Consider the following 20,395-nt stretch of genomic DNA (forward strand, 5'->3'; position numbering starts at 1 on the left):
TTCGTAAACAACAGGTGCAGAGAAAAAAAAAAGTATTCAAAATGTACAACTTTATTATCACATTTACATAAAGTATTCAGACCCTTTAGTATTCAGACCCTTTAGTATTCAGACCCTTTAGTATTCAGACGCTTTAGTATTCAGACCATTTAGTATTCAGACCCTTTAGTATTCAGACCCTTTAGTATTCAGACCCTTTAGTATTCAGACCCTTTAGTATTCAGACCCTTTACTCAGTACTTTGTTGAAGCACCTTTGGCGGCGATTACAGCCTCGAGTCTTCGTGGGTATGACGCTACAAGCTTGGCACACCTGTATTTGGGGAGTTTCTCCCATTCTTCTCTGCAGATCCTCTCAAGCTCTGTCAGGTTGGATGGGGAGAGTCGCTGCACAGCTATTTTCAGGTCTCTCCAGAGATGTTCGATCGGGTTCAAGTCCGGGCTCTGGCTGGGCCACTCAAGGATATTCAGATTGTCCCGAAGCCACTCCTGCGTTGTCTTGGCTGTGTGCTTAGGGTTGTTGTTCTGTTGGAAGGTGAACCTTCCCCCCAGTCTGAGGTCCTGAGTGCTCTGGAGCAGGTTTTCATCAAGGATCTCTCTGTACTTTGCTCTGTTCATCTTTGCCTCGATCCTGACTAGTCTCCCAGTCCCTGCCACTGAAAAACATCCCCACAGCATGATGCTGCCACTACCATGCTTCACCGTAGGGATGGTGCCAGGTTTCCCCAGACGTGACGCTTGGCATTCAGGCCAAAGAGTTCAATCTTTCATCAGATTTCATCAGACCAGAGAATCTTGTTTCTCATGGTCTGAGAATCTTTAGGTGCCTTTTGGCAAACTCCAAGCGGGCTGTCATGTGCCTTTTACTGAGGAGTGGCTTCCGTCTGGCCACTCTACCATAAAGGCCTTATTGGTGGAGTGCTGCAGAGATGGTTGTCCTTCTGGAAGGTTCTCCCATCTCCACAGAGGAACTCTGGAGCTCTGTCAGAGTGACCATTGAGTTCTTGGTCACCTCCCTGACCAAGGCCCTTCTCCCCCGATTGCTCAGTTTGGCCGGGCGGCCAGCTCTAGGAAGAGTCTTGGTGGTTCCAAACTTCTTCCATTTAAGAATGATGGCGGCCTCTGTGTTCTTGAGGACCTTCAATGCTGCAGAAATGTTTTGGTACCCTTCCCCAGATCTGTGCCAGATCCTGTCTTGGAGCTCTACAGTCAATTCCTTCGACCTCATGGCTTGGTTTTTGCTCTGACATGCACTGTCAACTGTGGGTCCTTATATAGACAGGTGTGTGCCTTTCCAAATCATGTCCAATCAATTGAATTTACCACAGGTGAACTCCAATCAAGTTGTAGAAACATCTCAAGGATGATCAATGGAAACAGGATGCACCTGAGCTCAATTTCGAGTCTCATAGCAAAGAGTCTCAATACTTATGTAAATGTTATATTTCTGTTTTTTATTTGTAAGAAATTAGCAAAAATGTCGAAAAACTTTTTTCGCTTGTCATTATGGGGTATTGTGTGTAGATTGATGAGGATATTTTTGGGGGGGATCCATTTTAGAATAAGACTTTAACGTAACAAAATGTGGAAAAGTGACTAGGCAACAGAATAGATAATACACAGTAACAGCAGCGTATGTGATGAGTCAAAAGAGTTCGTGCAAAAAGGGTAAATGCAGATAACTATTTAACTAACTATTTAGCAGTCTAATGGCTTGGGGGTAGAAGCTGTTCAGGATCCTGTTGTTTCCAGACTTGGTGCTCCGGTACCGCTTGTCATGCGGTAGCAGAGAGAACAGTCTATGACTTGGGTGGCTGGAGTCTTTGCCAAATTTTAGGTCTTTCCTCTGAATGCATCGCTAAATAAACTATAACGCTGGAAAGATTTCATTTGTTGTTCCTAAATGCGCTCTGCTTTTACCTCCTCTGTGTCTGTCTGTGGTATAGTGCTTCATTTCATCAGTAAAAATATGCCGGAGAACATAACCCAGCATATCTTCATGCCCCCCCCCCACCCCAAACCATTCCTCTGTCATAGCAAGTGTAAAACAGTGTCATAATCCCAAAAAAAGGTGATTTGGGGTTATAAAGGTTCCCAGGGCCCAGTTTTTCAAAAGTTATCTGGACTTTTTGTCTATCGGATAGGATTAAATGCATAGAAATAGAATGAACAGAACAAACAAATAATTGACTTGAATGGGGACTCCTGTTCTATTCATTATATTTCTATGCATTTAATCCTACCTGATAGCCAAAATCCAGATAGATAACTGGAGATCAGATGAATCAAATCAAATCAAATTGTATTTGTCACATGCGCCGAATACAACAGGTGTAGACCTTACAGTGAAATGCTTCCTTACAAGCCCTTAACCAACAGTGTAGTTTTTAAGAAAATGAAAAAAAGGGTTAAGTAAAAAATAGATAAGTAAAAAATTAAAAATAGCAAAAAATGTGTTCTCTTGTCTGTTTTTTATTTGATGGAGGAGTGTTTTGGGTTTTTATAACACTGCTACTCGTCTCTCCTGGGATGATCTTTTTCAAACATCTCTCTGCCTGTCTCCATGTCGTTAATCCCATGGTTGAGCCAGCGACCACCTGTTCATTTTCCCTGGCTGGCTCTCTGCTGCTCCCTGCTGGCTCAATGTTGTGCTACATGTCTGTGTGTTATTGGTGAATCATTTACCATACTGTATATTCCCATGCAGTACTGGATGGGCAGTATAAGGATGGACATTTCAACCTTATTTTACTAGGTAAATTGACTGAGAACATATTGTCATTTTGCAGGTAAAGTATAGCTGTGCCTGCAAGCTTTTTGAATGTAAGAGAGAGAGAGAATTTGGGGCTATTTTTGCACCATTTATGGAGCTGAGAGTCAGTGTTCTGTCTATACCACAGCACCTGGACGAGGTTATATTTCTATAGGTGTCCCCTGCTGCTGTGATGTCACGTGACCCGGTGTGATGTCACGTGACCCGGTGTGATGTCAGGTGACCCAGTGTGATGTCACGTGACAGACAGAAGATAACGATGACTCACAGGCTCCGCCCCCTTACTGTACATCACCACTTCCTACAAGGACTCCACACTACTGGTCTGACTACTGGTCTGACTACTGTATCTCCCCCTGGTCTGACTACTGGTCTGACTACTGTATCTCCTCCTGGTCTGACTACTGGTCTGACTACTGGTCTGACTACTGTATCTCCCCCTGGTCTGACTACTGGTCTGACTACTGTATCTCCTCCTGGTCTGACTACTGGTCTGACTACTGGTCTGACTACTGGTCTGACTACTGTATCTCCTCCTGGTCTGACTACTGGTCTAACTACTGAACCTCCTCCTGGTCTGACTACTGGTCTGACTACTGTATCTCCTACTGGTCTGACTACTGGTCTGACTACTGTATCTCCTCCTGGTCTGACTACTGGTCTGACTACTGAACCTCCTCCTGGTCTGACTACTGGTCTGACTACTGTCCCCCTCTTGGTCTGACTACTGGTCAGACAGTTCATTATCACATAAAGAATGACTGTATGACAGTACACACCACAACTATGTGCTTTAAATAGTGTATATACAGTAGACCATAGAAATGTCACACTGTGAGTCAGCCTTTACACAACACTTCAAACAATCTCAGTTCAATCTTTCTGAAAGCACCAATATGTCCGGTGACTAGTCTGTGCTCCAGACCTAACCAAGTGAATAGCTCAATAATATTTAATGTAATTCAGCCTGACCTACATCCTGCAGTGTAGTCCATTTAAAAACATATCACTTGACTAACAACAACACAACAACAACAACAACAACAACCTCATATTGTATACAACAACCTCATATTGTATACAACAACCTCATATTGTATACAACAACCTCATATTGTATACAACAACCTCATATTGTATACAACAACCTCATCTCAATCATATTCATTTGCTCAAATTCCCTCTCTGTCTCTCTAAAGGCATTAAAGGCAACGATCCATCACCATCACTGATAACTTCAGTTCCAGTCTTAAAAGACGTCTCCTAAATATAGCACATGTTCTGCTAAAGTCCAATCACATTCTGCAGCTGTGTGTGCTACAACATTTCCAGTTGTCCCAACTGTCAAAAGAACACAGTATGTTCCTTGTGTGATCTACACATCATCTGACACGTCATCTCTGAGGGCCTTGATGTGCTGCTGTCCTGCTCCAGCTCTGAACAGGAGACAGGAGACAGGAGACAGGAGATAGGAGACAGGAGACAGGAGATAGGAGACAGGAGACAGGAGACAGGAGATAGGAGACAGGAGACAGGAGACAGGAGATAGAGACAGGAGACAGGAGATAGAGACAGGAGACAGGAGACAGGAGATAGGAGACAGGAGACAGGAGACAGGAGATAGGAGACAGAGACAGGAGACAGGAGACAGGAGATAGAGACAGGAGACAGGAGACAGGAGATAGAGACAGGAGACAGGAGACAGGAGACAGGAGATAGGAGACAGGAGATAGGAGACAGGAGACAGGAGACAGGAGACAGGAGATAGAGACAGGAGACAGGAGACAGGAGACAGGAGATAGAGACAGGAGACAGGAGACAGAGACAGGAGACAGGAGACAGGAGACAGGAGACAGGAGACAGGAGACAGGAGAGCGAAGGCAGTGAGACGGTGAACCCCAGGCTACTGACTGTCTGGGCCCAGCCTGTCTGTCTGTTATAATAATATAATAATGTACTGTATGCCATTTAGCAGACACTTTTATCCAGAGCGTCTTACAGTCATGGATGCATACATTTTGCATATGGGTGGCCCAGGGACTCGCCATGCTCTACCAACTGAGCCATACGGTTATTGTAATATTATCCAGCAGACATGAGTCGCTAGCCTGATCCCAGATCTGTTTTTGCCGTCTTACCAACTGCTATACATGTTTGACATGACAATGACCACAGAAGTTGGCAAGACAGCACAAATAAATCTGGGACCAGGCTACATACATGTGGGGGCCACAGGAGGTGGTCTCAAAAACCCGACCCTAGGCAGTGACTAAGGTCTGGTTTCAATGATGGACTCTTTTGGCATAGAGGAACTACGTCACTTCCTACAGATGTCGGATCTTAATTTGACTCCTTTCGTCGCAGGAGAAAAATAATCCTACAGCAGGAGGATTTCAATATCTGAAGAAATATTTAGAATCGCAGCTGGAAGCGGTGTTTGTATGTTCAGAGATTAACGTACTTTGGTGCGAAAAGTGCAAATCAATCCCAGAACAACAGCAAAGGACCTTGTGAAGATGCTGGAGGAAACAGGTACAAAAGTGTCTATATCCACAGTAAAACGAGTCCTATATTGACATAACTTGAAAGGCCGCTCAGCAAGGAAGAAGCCACTGCTCCAAAACCGCCATAAAAAAAGCCAGACTACGGTTTGCAACTGCACATGGGGACAAAGATCATACTTTTTGGAGAAATGTCCTCTGGTCTGATGAAACAAAAATAGAACTGTTTGGCCATAATGACCATCGTTATGTTTGGAGGAAAAAGGGGGTTGCTTGCAAGCCGAAGAACACCATCCCAACCGTGAAGCACGGGGGTGGCAGCATCATGCTGTGGGGGTGCTTTTCTGCAGGAGGGACTGGTGCACTTCACAAAATAGATGGCATCATGAGGAAGGAAAAATATGTGGATATATTGAAGCAACATCTCAAGACATCAGTCAGGAAGTTAAAGCTTGGTCGCAAATGGGTCTTCCAAATGGACAATGACCCCAAGCATACTTCCAAAATTGTGGCAAAATGGCTTAAGGACAACAAAGTCAAGGTATTGGAGTGGCCATCTCAAAGCCCTGACCTTAATCCTATAGAACATTTGTGGGCAGAACTGAAAAAGCGTGTGCGAGCAAGGAGGCCTACAAACCTGACTCAGTTACACCAGCTCTGTCAGGAGGAATGGGCCAAAATTCACCCAACTTATTGTGGGAAGCTTGTGGAAGTCTACCCGAAACGTTTGCCCCAAGTTAAACAATTTAAAGGCAATGCTACCAAATACTAATTGAGTGTATGTAAACTTCTGACCCACTGGGAATGTGATGAAAGAAATAAAAGCTGAAATAAATCATTCTCTCTACTATTATTCTGACATTTCACACTCTTAAAATAACGTGGTGATCCTAACTGACCTAAAACAGGGAATTTTTACTAGAATTAAATGTCAGGAATTGTGAAAAACTGACTTTAAATGTATTTTGCTAAGGTGTATGTAAACTTCCGACTTGTTGTTCACTAGTTCACTAGTTTACCCCAAGTAGGGAAAGGATGGCGGGGTTGGAAAAGTAATAAAAGGGGAGTATATATATAAAAAAACATGGGGGATTGGAAGTGATGCAGACAAAATAAAAAAATAATTAAAAAAAACAGTTTAGGTATTCATTCTGAGTGGTTAAGGTTAGAGCTTTGGTTTGGGGAAGGCTTAAAACTAAATAATTAAAAACGACGTGCGTATGTATCGTCAGTATTCATAGTATTCTTAGTGCGTGCTAGAGTGTGAACTGCCGTAGTGTAGCGGTCTAAGCAGTGCGCTCTGGGCTCCGAGCCTCATGAGTTCACGCCCGGTGCCGGGCAATGTAGTGACCCGCCTGACCCTACAGAAGGCCCACGCGTTCATGTAAATGTTTTATACAAGTAAAACAAATAGTCTGATAATTTACACAAAGAAAAGTGTCTCAGCTCAACAAAAATTGTATTTGGATAGGGCTCAAATGCATAAACATCTTGACAGCTTTACGAAATGAAATACTAAAGCCACACAATACAGGCTTTCAATCCACACCAAAGACCAGAACCATATTGACAAATTATACATAGCCTAACTATAAAACGAGGAAGAGCATCCACACTGGAGGAAGGTTTATTGTTCTACAGCAGGCCTACATCTGTCAATCAACTCAGTGGTGCAGTGGTCTAAGGCACTGCATTGCAGCGCTAGCTGTGCCACTAGAGATCCTGGTTCGAATCCAGGCTCTGTCGTAGCCGGCCGCGACCGGGAGACCCATGGGGCGGCGCACAATTGGCCCAGCGTCGTCCAGGGTAGGGGAGGGAATGGCCGGCAGGGATGTAGCTCAGTTGGTAGAGCATGGCGTTTGCAACGCCAGGGTTGTGGGTTCGATTCCCACAGGGGGCTGGTATAAAAAATAAATAAATAAAAAATTATGTATGCACTCACTAACTGTAAGTCGCTCTGGATAAGAGCGTCTGCTAAATGACTAAAATGTAAATATATCTGATGGCCCAAATCAGCTCATCAACTCAGCCAAGGAAACAAACAGTAGCCTATTATGGGTTTTCACACCTTTCATTATGTGACAATGGATAGCCTAACTGGTAGCCTACAGCAGGGATCGTCAACTACATTACCTTTTACATTTTAGTCATTTTAGCAGACGCTCTTATCCAGAGCGACTTACAGTTAGTGAGTGCGTACATTTTTCATACTGGCCCCCCATGGGAATCGAACCCACAACCCTGGCGTTGCAAGCGCCATGCTACAGGAGGCCTTTGGGCCGCGGCCCGATTTCTTTCTTGAGCGGACGGTCAGGGGGCCGGAACATAATTTGTAGACTACAAATTGACCGCAGATTTCCAAAATTAAAATCACTTTGATTTGCTGGTGTTTTTATTGTATTTTATGTCCAGTTTTTAGTTTTTGCTCAGAAAACTTGGGGGGCCAAATAAAATCACCTATCTGAAGAGAACCCACCTCGGAACAATTTATTTTTTCCTTTATCGAAGTTGCCAAAAGAGTCCGTCATTGAAACCAGACCCTAGTCTCTGCTGTTGGTCGGGTTTTCGAGACTACCCTGGAGGAAGGTGCCTCGGGGCCCCAGATGTGGTGGTCCGGCCCTGGATTCGGGCCATTGGAAATAAACAGACAAGACACACACATCAGAGTGCTAGCTTTTGTTGGGGGAATGTGAGGCCTTTGTCTCAAATGGAAAAGACCAAAAGGTGACTCTAAAGCTGTCTGATTCCTTACAAGGAATGACTTTTGATCTCAACACATTTGAGTGTGGAAATCAACACAACAGTGGCTGAAATCCTCATAATGTAGGTCTACTGAGTACCTTAGGCTCAACTACTGGCACCGTGAGTGAGCTAGACTGTGACGGGAGGTAGCCAGGCTAAAATGTTCAGAGAGCTCCCTGATGATTTTAGGGAAAGCCCCACCTCAGCAGTTTGGTACAGTACATTACCTCTTGTTTTCAGAGCTGTTTTACGCCCCTGTTGTTTTCACACTGCTTCCTGAAGCAGCAGGCCATAGAATAACATCTTCAAGGTGGATATTCCTGCAGTCAGCATGCCAATTGCGTGCTCCCTCAAAACTTGAGACATCTGTGGCATTGTGTTTGTGTGACTAAACTGCACATTTTAGAGTGGCCTTTTATTGTCCCCCAGCACAAGGTGCACCTGTGTAATGATCATGCTGTTTAATCAGCTTCTTGATATGCCACACCTGTCAGGTGGATGGATTATCTTGGCAAAGGAGAAATGCTCACTAACAGGGATGTAAACAAATGTGTGCACAAAATATGAGAGAAATACACTTTTGGTGCATCTGGAACATTTCAGGGATATTTCATTTCAGCTCATGAAACATGGGACCAAGACTTTACATGTTGTGTTTATATTTTTGTTCAGTGTAGGAACAATATCAAAACTGTATAGCTGAGTAAGACACACACACACTGTACACACACGTACACACACAACGCACACTGTCACGCCCTGGCTCTGGGGACTATGTTATGTTGAGCCAGGGTATGTAAGTCTGTTTGTATATCTATGTGGGCCTGAGTGACTCCCAATCAGAGGCAACGAGTGTCAGCTGGTTGTCTCTGATTGGGAGCCATATTTAACTATCGGTCTTTTCACTTTGTGTTGTGGTTTCTTGTTCCGTTAAGGTTTGTTCGTGTTGTAACCTTAGACGTCACGCATCGTTGGTTATTGTTTTGATCGTGTGATCAGTTAATAAATATATATTATGTTCACCTTCAACGCTGCGCATTGGTCCTCTCTCGTAGACGATCGTGACACACACACACTGATCTAACACACACACATTATGTGCATCGTAGCATGACCTGACAACACGAAAACGGCAGTTTCTGCTGAGCTTTCCTCTCAGAAATAGTAAAAAGGAAATACTCACCACATATCAGAGATACAGTTTCCGAGGAGGTGGCCAGCCATGGGTGCCGTGCAGGGCACATAGGTCCAGGGGGGGGGGGTGTGAGACAGGGAGAGAAAAATACATGCTCAGCAAATTCTAACTCATACACTGTAGCCTAGATATTCGGATATTGCACTTACAATACGATGATGTTAGCCTGGGTACCAGGCTGTTTGTGCCATCGTGCCACTCCTTGCCATGCCAAAAAAGGAGTTGACATGAGAGCACAAACAGATCAGGGACCAGGCTACAATAACGTTGCACAGTATAATGTACAATCTAGTACAATCCAGTCAAATGATCAGCCAAGCAGGAGTATCTCATGTGTTTAATTATTATGACTTACTGTAAACCTCTCGTCTCTATCTACTGGAACATGTTCAACAACAACAGTGCAGTGTATCCATCTATACTGACCTAAAGAGTCATCCTTAAAAGAGTGCAGTGTATCCATCTATACTGACTTAAAGAATCCTCCTTAAGAGTGCAGTGTATTCATCTATACTGACTTAAAGAATCATCCTTAAAAGCATGCTGAAGCTAGCCAAATATACTTCCCCTATAAATTCTTTAAACTGTATTCCCTACTGGAATACCACGAGGGAGACGAAACAAAGATCTCAAACTGCCATGCAGAATCTCTCTTCTTTTTTTAAAATGTAATTTTGCCTTCATCATCGTTGTTGTAATCCAACCGAATGTTGTCTTCAAATTAGGCTGAATGGTGTCTTCAAATTAGGCCGAATGGTGTCTTCAAATTAGGCTGAATGGTGTCTTCAGATAAGGCCGAATGGTGTCTTCAGATTAGGCTGAATGGTCTCTTCAAATTAGGCCGAATGGTCTCTTCAAATTAGGCCGAATGGTGTCTTCAAATTAGGCCGAATGGTCTCTTCAAATTAGGCCGAATGGTGTCTTCAAATTAGGCCGAATGGTGTCTTCAAATTAGGCCGAATGGTGTCTTCAAATTAGGCCGAATGGTGTCTTCAAATTAGGCCGAATGGTCTCTTCAAATTAGGCCGAATGGTGTCTTCAAATTAGGCCGAATGTTCTCTTCAAATTAGGCCGAATGGTGTCTTCAAATTAGGCCGAATGGTGTCTTCAAATTAGGCCGAATGGTGTCTTCAAATTAGGCTGAATGGTGTCTTCAAATTAGGCCGAATGGTGTCTTCAAATTAGGCCGAATGGTGTCTTCAAATTAGGCCGAATGGTGTCTTCAAATTAGGCCGAATGGTGTCTTCAAATTAGGCTGAATGGTGTATTCAAATTAAGCTGAATGGTGTCTTCAAATTAGGCTGAATGGTGTCTTCAAATTAGGCTGAATGGTGTCTTCAAATTAGGCTGAATGGTCTCTTCAAATTAGGCTGAATGGTCTCTTCAAATTAGGCTGAATAGTCTCTTCAAATTAGGCCGAATGGTGTCTTCAAATTAGGCCGAATGGTCTCTTCAAATTAGGCCGAATGGTCTCTTCAAATTTGGCTGAATAGTGTCTCCTAATGGCACCTGGTTCCTATAAAGGGAATAGGATGCCATTTGGGATGAAGCCGTCATTATCTATCCAAATACCTGCTGAGGGATTACAGGGACGACAAGAAGAGAATCAAGATCCATGGACTTAATGAGGTAGTCCTGCTCTGAACCACAGAATGAGTCAGAAATCCTAACTCATTAGTGGAGCTAACTTTATACTGATTAATCAGGGTGCAGGAAAAGAGCTGCCTGCTCCGACTGCTCTATAAATACTTTCACTTGGACTACATCCCAAATAGCACCCTATTCCCTACATAGTGCACTACTTTTGAACAGGGCCCCATAGGCTCTGGTCAAAAGTAGCGGACTATCTAGGGAATAGGGTGGCAATTAAGATGCAACCTTGTTCTTATCCGGTGCACAGAGCCCAGTGTTCAATATTTAATGTGCTCGGGAATGGAATCTAATTCCTATTACGTTAAGGACAGGTGGCTCATGTTTCATGTCAGTGGGCAAATCTTCTTACTGTCTCTTCTCTCGTCTCAGCAGTTCCTTCCTCACTTAGTTCCCTTTATTTCACTAAGGATGTGTACAAAATGGCACCTTATTCCCTATATAGTGCACTACTTTAGACCCATGGGGCTCAGGTCAAAAGTAGTGCACTATATTATTGGGAATAGGGTGCCATTTGGGTCACCGTCTAAAAGTCCTGTTAATAATGGAGAATAGGCCATGATGTATGTGATGTTTCCGTGACGGTGTGAGAATAAGGGGAGAGGGCTCTCTCTCTCTCTCTCTCTCTCTCTCTCTCTCTCTCTCTCTCTCTCTCTCTCCCTCTCTCTCCCTCTCTCTCCCTCTCTCCCTCAGTAGGCTTACCCTGGCGTGACGTTTTGAAAAAAATGTAAATCTCTCTCGGACAAGGTGACTTTTATCAATATATTCGGCTCTATTTACACTCAGATTCGAAATTTCATGCAAAACTACAAATCCCTGTAAGCTCTTGCACGTCATCTCTAGCTGACACCTTTGCTAACAGGTATTGTGTCAATTTAAAACTTACACAAGACAGTTCGCAGAATTGTCCATTTAAAAGAAATGTTGCCAATTTATTAATTACTACGTTTAGCTAACATTAGATAGTTAATCCAGAGATTATTACCTTTGCCTCAATTCGGCAGTCTAGTCCAGACCATCATGGCATTTGTAGTTCCTTATAATGATCAAAACGTCACGCCAGGGTAAGCCTACACGAAACACAGCCCTTATTACAAGGGTTTCTAAAATCCCCTATGAGAAAAATGAATGGTGGAAAAACGATTGGAACCATTTCCCTGTTTGACCGCTAGGTTTTATGGGTATTATGACTCATACCTTCGGAAAGTATTCAGACCCCTTGACTTTTTCCACATTTTGTAGGTTACAGCCTTACTCTAAAATTGATTAAATCGTTTTTTTCCTCATCAATCTACACACAATACCCCATAATGACAAAGCAAAAACAGGTTTTTAGACATTTTTGCTAATTTATTGAAAATAAAAAACGGAAATATCACATTTAGATATGTATTCAGACCCTTTATTCAGTGCTTTGTTGAAGCACCTTTGGCAGCGATTACAGCCTCGAGTCTTCTTGGATATGACGCTACAAGCTTGGCACACCTGTATTTGGGGAGTTTCTCCCATTGTTCTCTGCAGATCCTCTCAAGCTCTGTCAGGTTGGATGGGGAGCGTTGCTGCACAGCTATTTTCAGATCTCTCCAGAGATGTTCGATCGGGTTCAAGTCCAGGCTCCCCATCCATTTTTCGCTTTTTCATTATGGGGTATTGTGTGTAGATTGCTGAGGATTTTTTTATTTAATCTATTTTAGAATAAGGCTGTAATGTAACAAAATGTGGAAAAAGTCAAGGGGTCTGAATACTTTCCGAAGGCACTGTATGTGGACACCCCTTCAAATTAGTGGATTCAGCTATTTCAGCCACACCCGTTGCTGACAGGTGTATAAAATCGAGCACGCAGCCAGAGACAAACATTGGCAGTAGAATGGCCTTACTGAAGAGCTCAGTGCCTTTCAACGTAGCACCGTCATAGGATGCCACCTTTCCAACAAGTCAGTTTGTCACATTTCTGCCCTGCTAGAGCTGCCCTGGTCAATTGTAAGTGCTGTTATTGTGAAGTGGAAACGTCTAGGAGCAACAACGGCTCAGCCGCAAAGTGGTAGGCCACACAAGCACACAGAACGGGACCACCCAGTGCTGAAGTGCGTAGCGCGTAAAAATTGTCTGTCCTCGGTTGCAACACTCACTACCGAGTTTCAAACTGCCTCTGGAAGCAACGTCAGCACAAGAACTGTTCAACGGGAGCTTCATTAAATGGGTTTCCATGGCCGAGCAGCCGCACACAAGCCTAAGATCACCATGCGCAATGCCAAGCGTCGGCTGGAGTGGTGCAAAGCTCGCCGCCATTGGACTCTGGAACAGTGGAAATGTGTTCTCTGGAGTGATGAATCACGCTTTCTCCATCTGGCAGTCCGACGGACGAATCTGTGTTTGGCGGATGCCAGGAGAACGCTACCTGCCCCAATGCATAGTGCCAACTGTAAAGTTTGGTGGAGGAGGAATAATGGTCTGGGGCTGTTTTTTATGGTTCGGGCTAGGCCCCTTAGTTCCAGGAAAGGGAAATCTTAACGCTACAGCATACAATGACATTCTAGACGATTCTGTGCTTCCAACTTTGTGGCAACAGTTTGGGGAAGGCCCTTTCCTGTTTCAGCATGACATAGTTTGTCAAGATCGGTGTGGAAGAACTTGACTGGCCTGCACAGAGCCCTGACCTCAACCCCATCGAACACCTTTGGGATGAATTGGAACGCCGACCGCGAGCCAGGCCTAATCGCCCAACATCAGTGCCCGACCTCACTAATGCTCTTGTGTATGAATGGAAGCAAGTCCCAGCAGCAATGTTCCAACATCTAGTGGAAAGCCTTCCCAGAAGAGTGGAGGCTGTTATAGCAGCAAAGGGGGGGACCAACTCCATATTAATGCCCATGATTGTGGAATGAGATGTTCGTTGAGCAGGTGTCCACATACTTTTGGTAATGTAGTGTTCGTTGGTATTCTAGAGCAGACCCAGAAGTCCTGACTGAACGGACGCTCAGAAGTTCTGACTGAACGGACGCTCATTTGAGCGCCCCAGGACGGTGCATTTACTTTGTGCTGTTATAATTTATGCTATGAAATCCAGCAATTTCATTCCCAAAATTTTTTTGGGGCAGTTCCCCCTCATACCAAATAGCAAAACAATCCAAGCAATGTTGGCAATGCCTACGCGCCCATGGAGGCAGAGCTGCTGCTGGCAGTCAGAGCAGTATGTAACTGAACAGCTTGTTTTGAACAATATATTTTTGAAAACAGGAAAATGTACACATTTACCTACTTTTATGAGCATTTAAAACATAATCCATTAATTATTTTAAAAAAATATAAACAGTATCGGTCAAAAGTTTGGACACACCTACTCATTCCAGGGTTTTTCTTCATTTTTACTATGTTCTACATTGTTGAATAATAGTGAAGACATCAAAACTATGAAATAACACATATGGAATCATGTAGTAACCAAAAAAGTGTTAAAACGAATCACAATATATTTTATATTTGAGATTCTTCAAAGTAGCCACCCTTTGCCTTGATGACAGCTTTGCACACTCTTGGCATTCTCTCAACCAGCTTCATGAGGTAGTCACCTGGAATGCATTTCAATTAACAGGTGTGCCTTGTTAAAGGTTAATTTGTGGAATTTCTTTCCTTCTTAATGCGTTTGAGACAATCAGTTGTGTTGTGACAAGGTAGGGGTGGTATACAGAAGATAGCACTATTTGGTAAAAGACCAAGTCCATTTTATGGCAAGAACAGCTCAAATAAGCAAAGAGAAATGACAGTCCATCATTACTTTAAGACATGAAGGTCAGTCAATACGGAACATTTCAAGAACTTTGAAAGTTTCTTCGAGTACAGTCGCAAAAACCATCAAGCACTATGATGAAACTGGCTCTCATGAGGACCGCCACAGGAAAGGAAGACCCAGAGTTACCTCTGCTGCAGAGGATAAGTTCATTAGAGTTAACTACACCTCAGATTGCAGCCCAAATAAATGCTTCAAAGAGTTCAAGTAACAGACACATCTCAACATCAACTGTTCAGAGGAGACTGTGTGAATCAGGCCTTCATGGTCGAATTGATGCAAAGAAACCACAACTAAAGGACACCAATAAGAAGAAGAGACCTGCTTGGACCAAGAAACACAAGCAATGGACGTTAGACCGGTGGAAATCTGTCCTTTGGTCTGATGAGTTTAAATGTGCGATTTTTGGTTCCAACCACTGTGTCTTTGTGAGATGCAGAGTAGGTGAACGGATGATCTCCACATGTGTGGTTCCCACCGTGAAGCATGGAGGAGGAGGTGTGATGGTGTGGGGGTGCTTTGCTGGTGAAACTGTCAGTGATTTATTTAGAATTCAAGGCACACTTAACCAGCATAGCTACCACAGCATTCTGCAGCAATACGCCATCCCATCTGGTTTGCGCTTAGTGGGACTACCATTTGTTTTTTAACAGGACAATGACCCAAAACACACTTCCAGGCTGTGTAAGAGCTATTTGACCAAGAAGGAGAGTAATGGAGTACTGCATCAGATGACCTGGCCTCAACAATCCCCCGACCTCAACCAAATTGAGATGGTTTGGGAAGAGTTAGACAGCAGAGTGAAGGAAAAGCAGCGAACAAGTGCTCAGCATATGTGGAAACTCCTTCAAGACTGTTGGAAAAGCATTCCTCATGAAGCTGGTTGAGAGAATGCCAAGAGTGTGCAAAACTGTCAAATCAAATCAAATTGTATTGGCCACATGCGCCGAATACAACAGGTGCAGACATTACAGTGAAATGCTTACTTACAGCCCTTAAACAACAGTGTATTTATTTTTTTATAAAAAAGTAAAATAAAACTACAACAAAAACGTGTTGAGAAAAAAAGAGCAGAAGTAAAATAAAATAACAGTAGGGAGGCTATATATACAGGGGGGTACAGGTGCAGAGTCAATGTGCGGGGGCACCGGCTAGTTGAGGTAGTTGAAGTAATACAGTGGGGAAAAAAAGTATTTAGTCAGCCACCAATTGTGCAAGTTCTCCCACTTAAGAAGATGAGAGAGGCCTGTAATTTTCATCATAGGTACACGTCAACTATGACAGACATATTGAGAAAAAAAATCCAGAAAATCACATTCTAGGATATTTTATGAATTTATTTGCAAATTGTGGTGGAAAATAAGTATTTGGTCACCTACAAACAAGCAAGATTTCTGGCTCTCACAGACCTGTAACTTCTTCTTTAAGAGGCTCCTCTGTCCTCCACTCGTTACCTTTATTAATGGCACCTGGTTGAACTTGTTATCAGTATAAAAGACACCTGTCCACAACCTCAAACAGTCACACTCCAAACTCCACTATGGCCAAGACCAAAGAGCTGTCAAAGGACACCAGAAACAAAATTGTAGACCTGCACCAGGCTGGGAAGACTGAATCTGCAATAGGTAAGCAGCTTGGTTTGAAGAAATCAACTGTGGGAGCAATTATTAGGAAATGGAAGACATACAAGACCACTGATAATCTCCCTCGATCTGGGGCTCCACGCAAGATCTCACCCCGTGGGGTCAAAATGATCACAAGAACGGTGAGCAAAAATCCCAGAACCACACGGGGGGACCTAGTGAATGACCTGCAGAGAGCTGGGACCAAAGTAACAAAGCCTACCATCAGTAACACACTACGCCGCCAGGGACTCAAATCCTGCAGTGCCAGACGTGTCCCCCTGCTTAAGCCAGTACATGTCCAGGCCCGTCTGAAGTTTGCTAGAGTGCATTTGGATGATCCAGAAGAGGATTGGGAGAATGTCATACGGTCAGATGAAACCAAAATAGAACTTTTTGGTAAAAACTCAACTCGTTGTGTTTGGAGGACAAAGAATGCTGAGTTGCATCCAAAGAACACCATACCTACTGTGAAGCATGGGGGTGGAAACATCATGCTTTGGGGCTGTTTTTCTGCAAAGGGACCAGGACGACTGATCCGTGTAAAGGAAAGAATGAATGGGGCCATGTATCGTGAGATTTTGAGTGAAAACCTCCTTCCATCAGCAAGGGCATTGAAGATGAAACGTGGCTGGGTCTTTCAGCATGACAATGATCCCAAACACACCGCCCGGGAAAAGAAGGAGAGGCTTCGTAAGAAGCATTTCAAGGTCCTGGAGTGGCCTAGCCAGTCTCCAGATCTCAACCCTATAGAAAATCTTTGGAGGGAGTTGAAAGTCTGTGTTGCCCAGCGACAGCCCCAAAACATCACTGCTCTAGAGGAGATCTGCATGGAGGAATGGGCCAAAATACCAGCAACAGTGTGTGAAAACCTTGTGAAGACTTACAGAAAACGTTTGACCTGTGTCATTGCCAACAAAGGGTATATAACAAAGTATTGAGAAACTTTTGTTATTGACCAAATACTTATTTTCCACCATAATTTGCAAATAAATTCATAAAAAACCCTACAATGTGATTTTCTGGATTTTTTTTTCTCATTTTGTCTGTCATAGTTGACGTGTACCTATGATGAAAATTACAGGCCTCTCTCATCTTCTTAAGTGGGAGAACTTGCACAATTGGTGGCTGACTAAATACTTTTTTTCCCCACTGTATGTACATGTGGGTAGAGTTCAAGTGACTATGCATAAATAATTAACAGAGTAGCAGCAGCGTAAAAAGATGAGGTGGGGGGTTGGGTTGGGGGGGCAGTGCAAATAGTCCGGGTAGCCATGATTAGCTGTTCAGGAGTCTTATGGCTTGGGGGTAGAAGCTGTTGAGAAGTATTTTGGACCTAGACTTGGCACTCCGGTACCGCTTGCCGTGTGGTAGCAGAGAGAACAGTCTATGACTAGGGTGGCGGAGTCTTTTACAATTTTGAGGGCCTTCCTCTGACACCGCCTGGTATAGAGGTCCTGGATGGCAGGAAGCTTGGCCCCAGTGATGTACTGGGCCGTACGCACTACCCTCTGTAATGCTTTGCGGTCGGAGGCCGAGCAGTTGCCATACCAGGCGGCGATGCAACCAGTCAAGATGCTCTCGATGGTGCAGCTGTAGAATTTTTTGAGGATCTGAGGACCCATGCCAAATCTTTTCAGTCTCCTGAGGGGGAATAGGCTTTGTCGTGCCCTCTTCACGACTGTCTTGGTGTGTTTGGACCATGATAGTTCATTGGTGATGTGGACACCAAGGAACTTGAAGCTCTCAACCTGTTCCACTACAGCCCCGTCGATGAGAATGGGGGCGTGCTCAGGCCTCTTTTTTTCCTGTAGTCCACAATCATCTCCTTTGTCTTGATCACGTTGAGCAAAGGGTGGCTACTTGAAGAATCTCAAAATATAAGATAGATTTTGATTTGTTTAACACTTTTTTGGTTACTACATGATTCCATATGTGTTATTTCATAGTTTTGATGTCTTCACTATTATTCTACAATGTAGAAAATAGTAAAAATAAAGAAAAATCCTTGAATGAGTAGGTGTGTCCAAACGTTTTACTGGTACTGTATATATATAAAATATATAATTTTAGTACAAAAATATTTTACAATTTTTTATGTTGACCAATCACAAGTTGTTTACCTTTTTTATGTTGACCAATCACAAGTGGGGCGCCGCCCCTAACGCCCTAATGGGCGGGAGGCCGCCGCCACTGCAACAAAGGCTCCCACACCCACCTCCCGAATTGTCAGATGATCTTAGAACCGCTGCCAGCCAAATTAAGGAGAGAAGACGCTGACCAAGGATAAGGGGTGCGGAGGAGAGTCGTAATTTCTCAGCGTTGTCAGCCTACCCTACACTGGGCCACTAAAGGGCGTTCTCCCTTCTGTGTCCGCCGCAAGGGATTTACGCGAGTGGATCACCAGAAAACAGTCTGGTAGTGCTACCAACTGATGCGAGAGAGGCGGGGAGAGATGCTGGCGTTCGCAGAAACGGACTGCCTGGGAACCACGGCTGAGCCAGTGTATCTATGCAGCAGCCAGCAAAATTAATAGACCAATGAGTGTGTGGATACAATATATAATAGGACCGTAAAACCAGTGGTGCGTAATAGCCTATACTTTTGGTCCATAGTAAGTCTATCATAGCTTTGGGACACAACATCGGGAGTCTGTGTTAGTCCAACCAATACAAACACTCCCGATGTTGTGGCCCAAAGCTAGGCCTATCATAGATTCCATGTACACGACTGGAAGCATCCTCAGTCAAAAGCGCTTTGTTACCATAGGCAACACTACATCTCTGTGTTGGTTATTTATTTTCGCATGGCCCTCATAATATGAGATATGATAATAATACGTTGGTGGGTGTTTATATTTGTCCTATTTCACACGTAAGCCTACAAGTTTGTTTTATACGCATGTATGAATTGGAACTGTGTTTTTTGCATATCTCAACACCCCCTGAGACACCCTCAGAGAGTGGGGTCACGGCCAGGGTCAGCCATTAGAAACGGCAAAACTGGAGCAATTATGGTTGAGTGACTCGCTAAAGGGAACAACGACAGAATTTTCACCTTGTCGGCTCGGGGATTCAAACAAGCAACCTTTTGGAATACTGGCCCAACGCTCTAACCGCTAGGCTATAGATCCTAATATAATATGAAATATAATTATTCTCATATTATGACAATGTAGGCCTACACACACTGAACAGGATGACAGCTGTCAAAACCATAGCATGACAAACCAAAGTCGCGCGCTCTCGTGCCAGCCGTGGCTTCGCCGTGGCTAATCCACCGGCAATCTTCTTCACTCCTATTTACTCAGCTCCAGTGCACTAGTCCACCTGACTACCTACCGTTAGTCCAACTGGCTACCGACCTCCTCGGCTTGCCTAGCCCATAGCCCTACTCTCATCGGTAACTGACATTCTACAACAAACTGTGACAGGAGTAAAAGACAGAGGACCGACTCAGTGTCAGACACCGACGTATGACAAAACAACATCCATAAAAGGACAGTGAAATAGTCACCACATAAAAACCTAGCCTGCTAAAATGTGTTCCCCGAGATAACGTGTCAATAATTGTGCTCGTTTCTATACCCACTGCACCACAGCATCAAATTGCACGCTAAAATTGACTAACGTTGGCCAGACGTAGTCCATACATTCACAAATGAGACAGCTCCAGAAAGCTCTAGAAAAAAGGCAACGTGCCGTTGACAACGTTATCGAATAAATGGGTTTACCTGGGAGGATGACAGCGTGTTGTCTTCGATTCCTTCTTATTATAAGCCTGTGTAATTTACCCTTTTGTGCAGCAGTGGCTTCTTTTCATTTAGCCTTTCTCACCAACACAGCAGCGTTCCTCTGTCAGAAAACCGTCGGAGTGGAGACTGGAGCGCGAAACGGGGTTCGTTCTGGTTGTAGACTACGGTAGGGCGCGCGACTTCCACCCGCCTCTGGAAGACCGTGATTGGAGCAAAGCGCGTGATCTCAACCAGGTACGGTGGGACCGTATAGATAACGTTACGCACGGGCAACGAACTGTCAACAACCACTGGCTGGTGTTAAAAAAAAAAAAATTCTGAGTAGGAGTGATTTGTAAGATCTGTTACACAAAAGTGTTTTGTAAGCTAAAT

General features: G+C 43.9%; 1 protein-coding gene across 1 annotated transcript in view; it reads right to left on the minus strand.

Moving 5' to 3' along the window:
• Positions 1-20,072, minus strand: part of epb41a (erythrocyte membrane protein band 4.1a) — a 122,773-nt gene extending 102,701 nt beyond the window's left edge. Inside the window, exon 1 of the mRNA XM_041903771.2 lies at positions 20,003-20,072. The gene's annotated coding sequence lies outside the window, so the exon portion shown is untranslated. The remainder of the gene's footprint in view (positions 1-20,002) is intronic.
• Positions 20,073-20,395: the final 323 nt, after the last annotated feature.

Source organism: Coregonus clupeaformis, chromosome 17, assembly GCF_020615455.1.
Source record: "Coregonus clupeaformis isolate EN_2021a chromosome 17, ASM2061545v1, whole genome shotgun sequence".
NCBI lineage: Eukaryota > Metazoa > Chordata > Actinopteri > Salmoniformes > Salmonidae > Coregonus > Coregonus clupeaformis.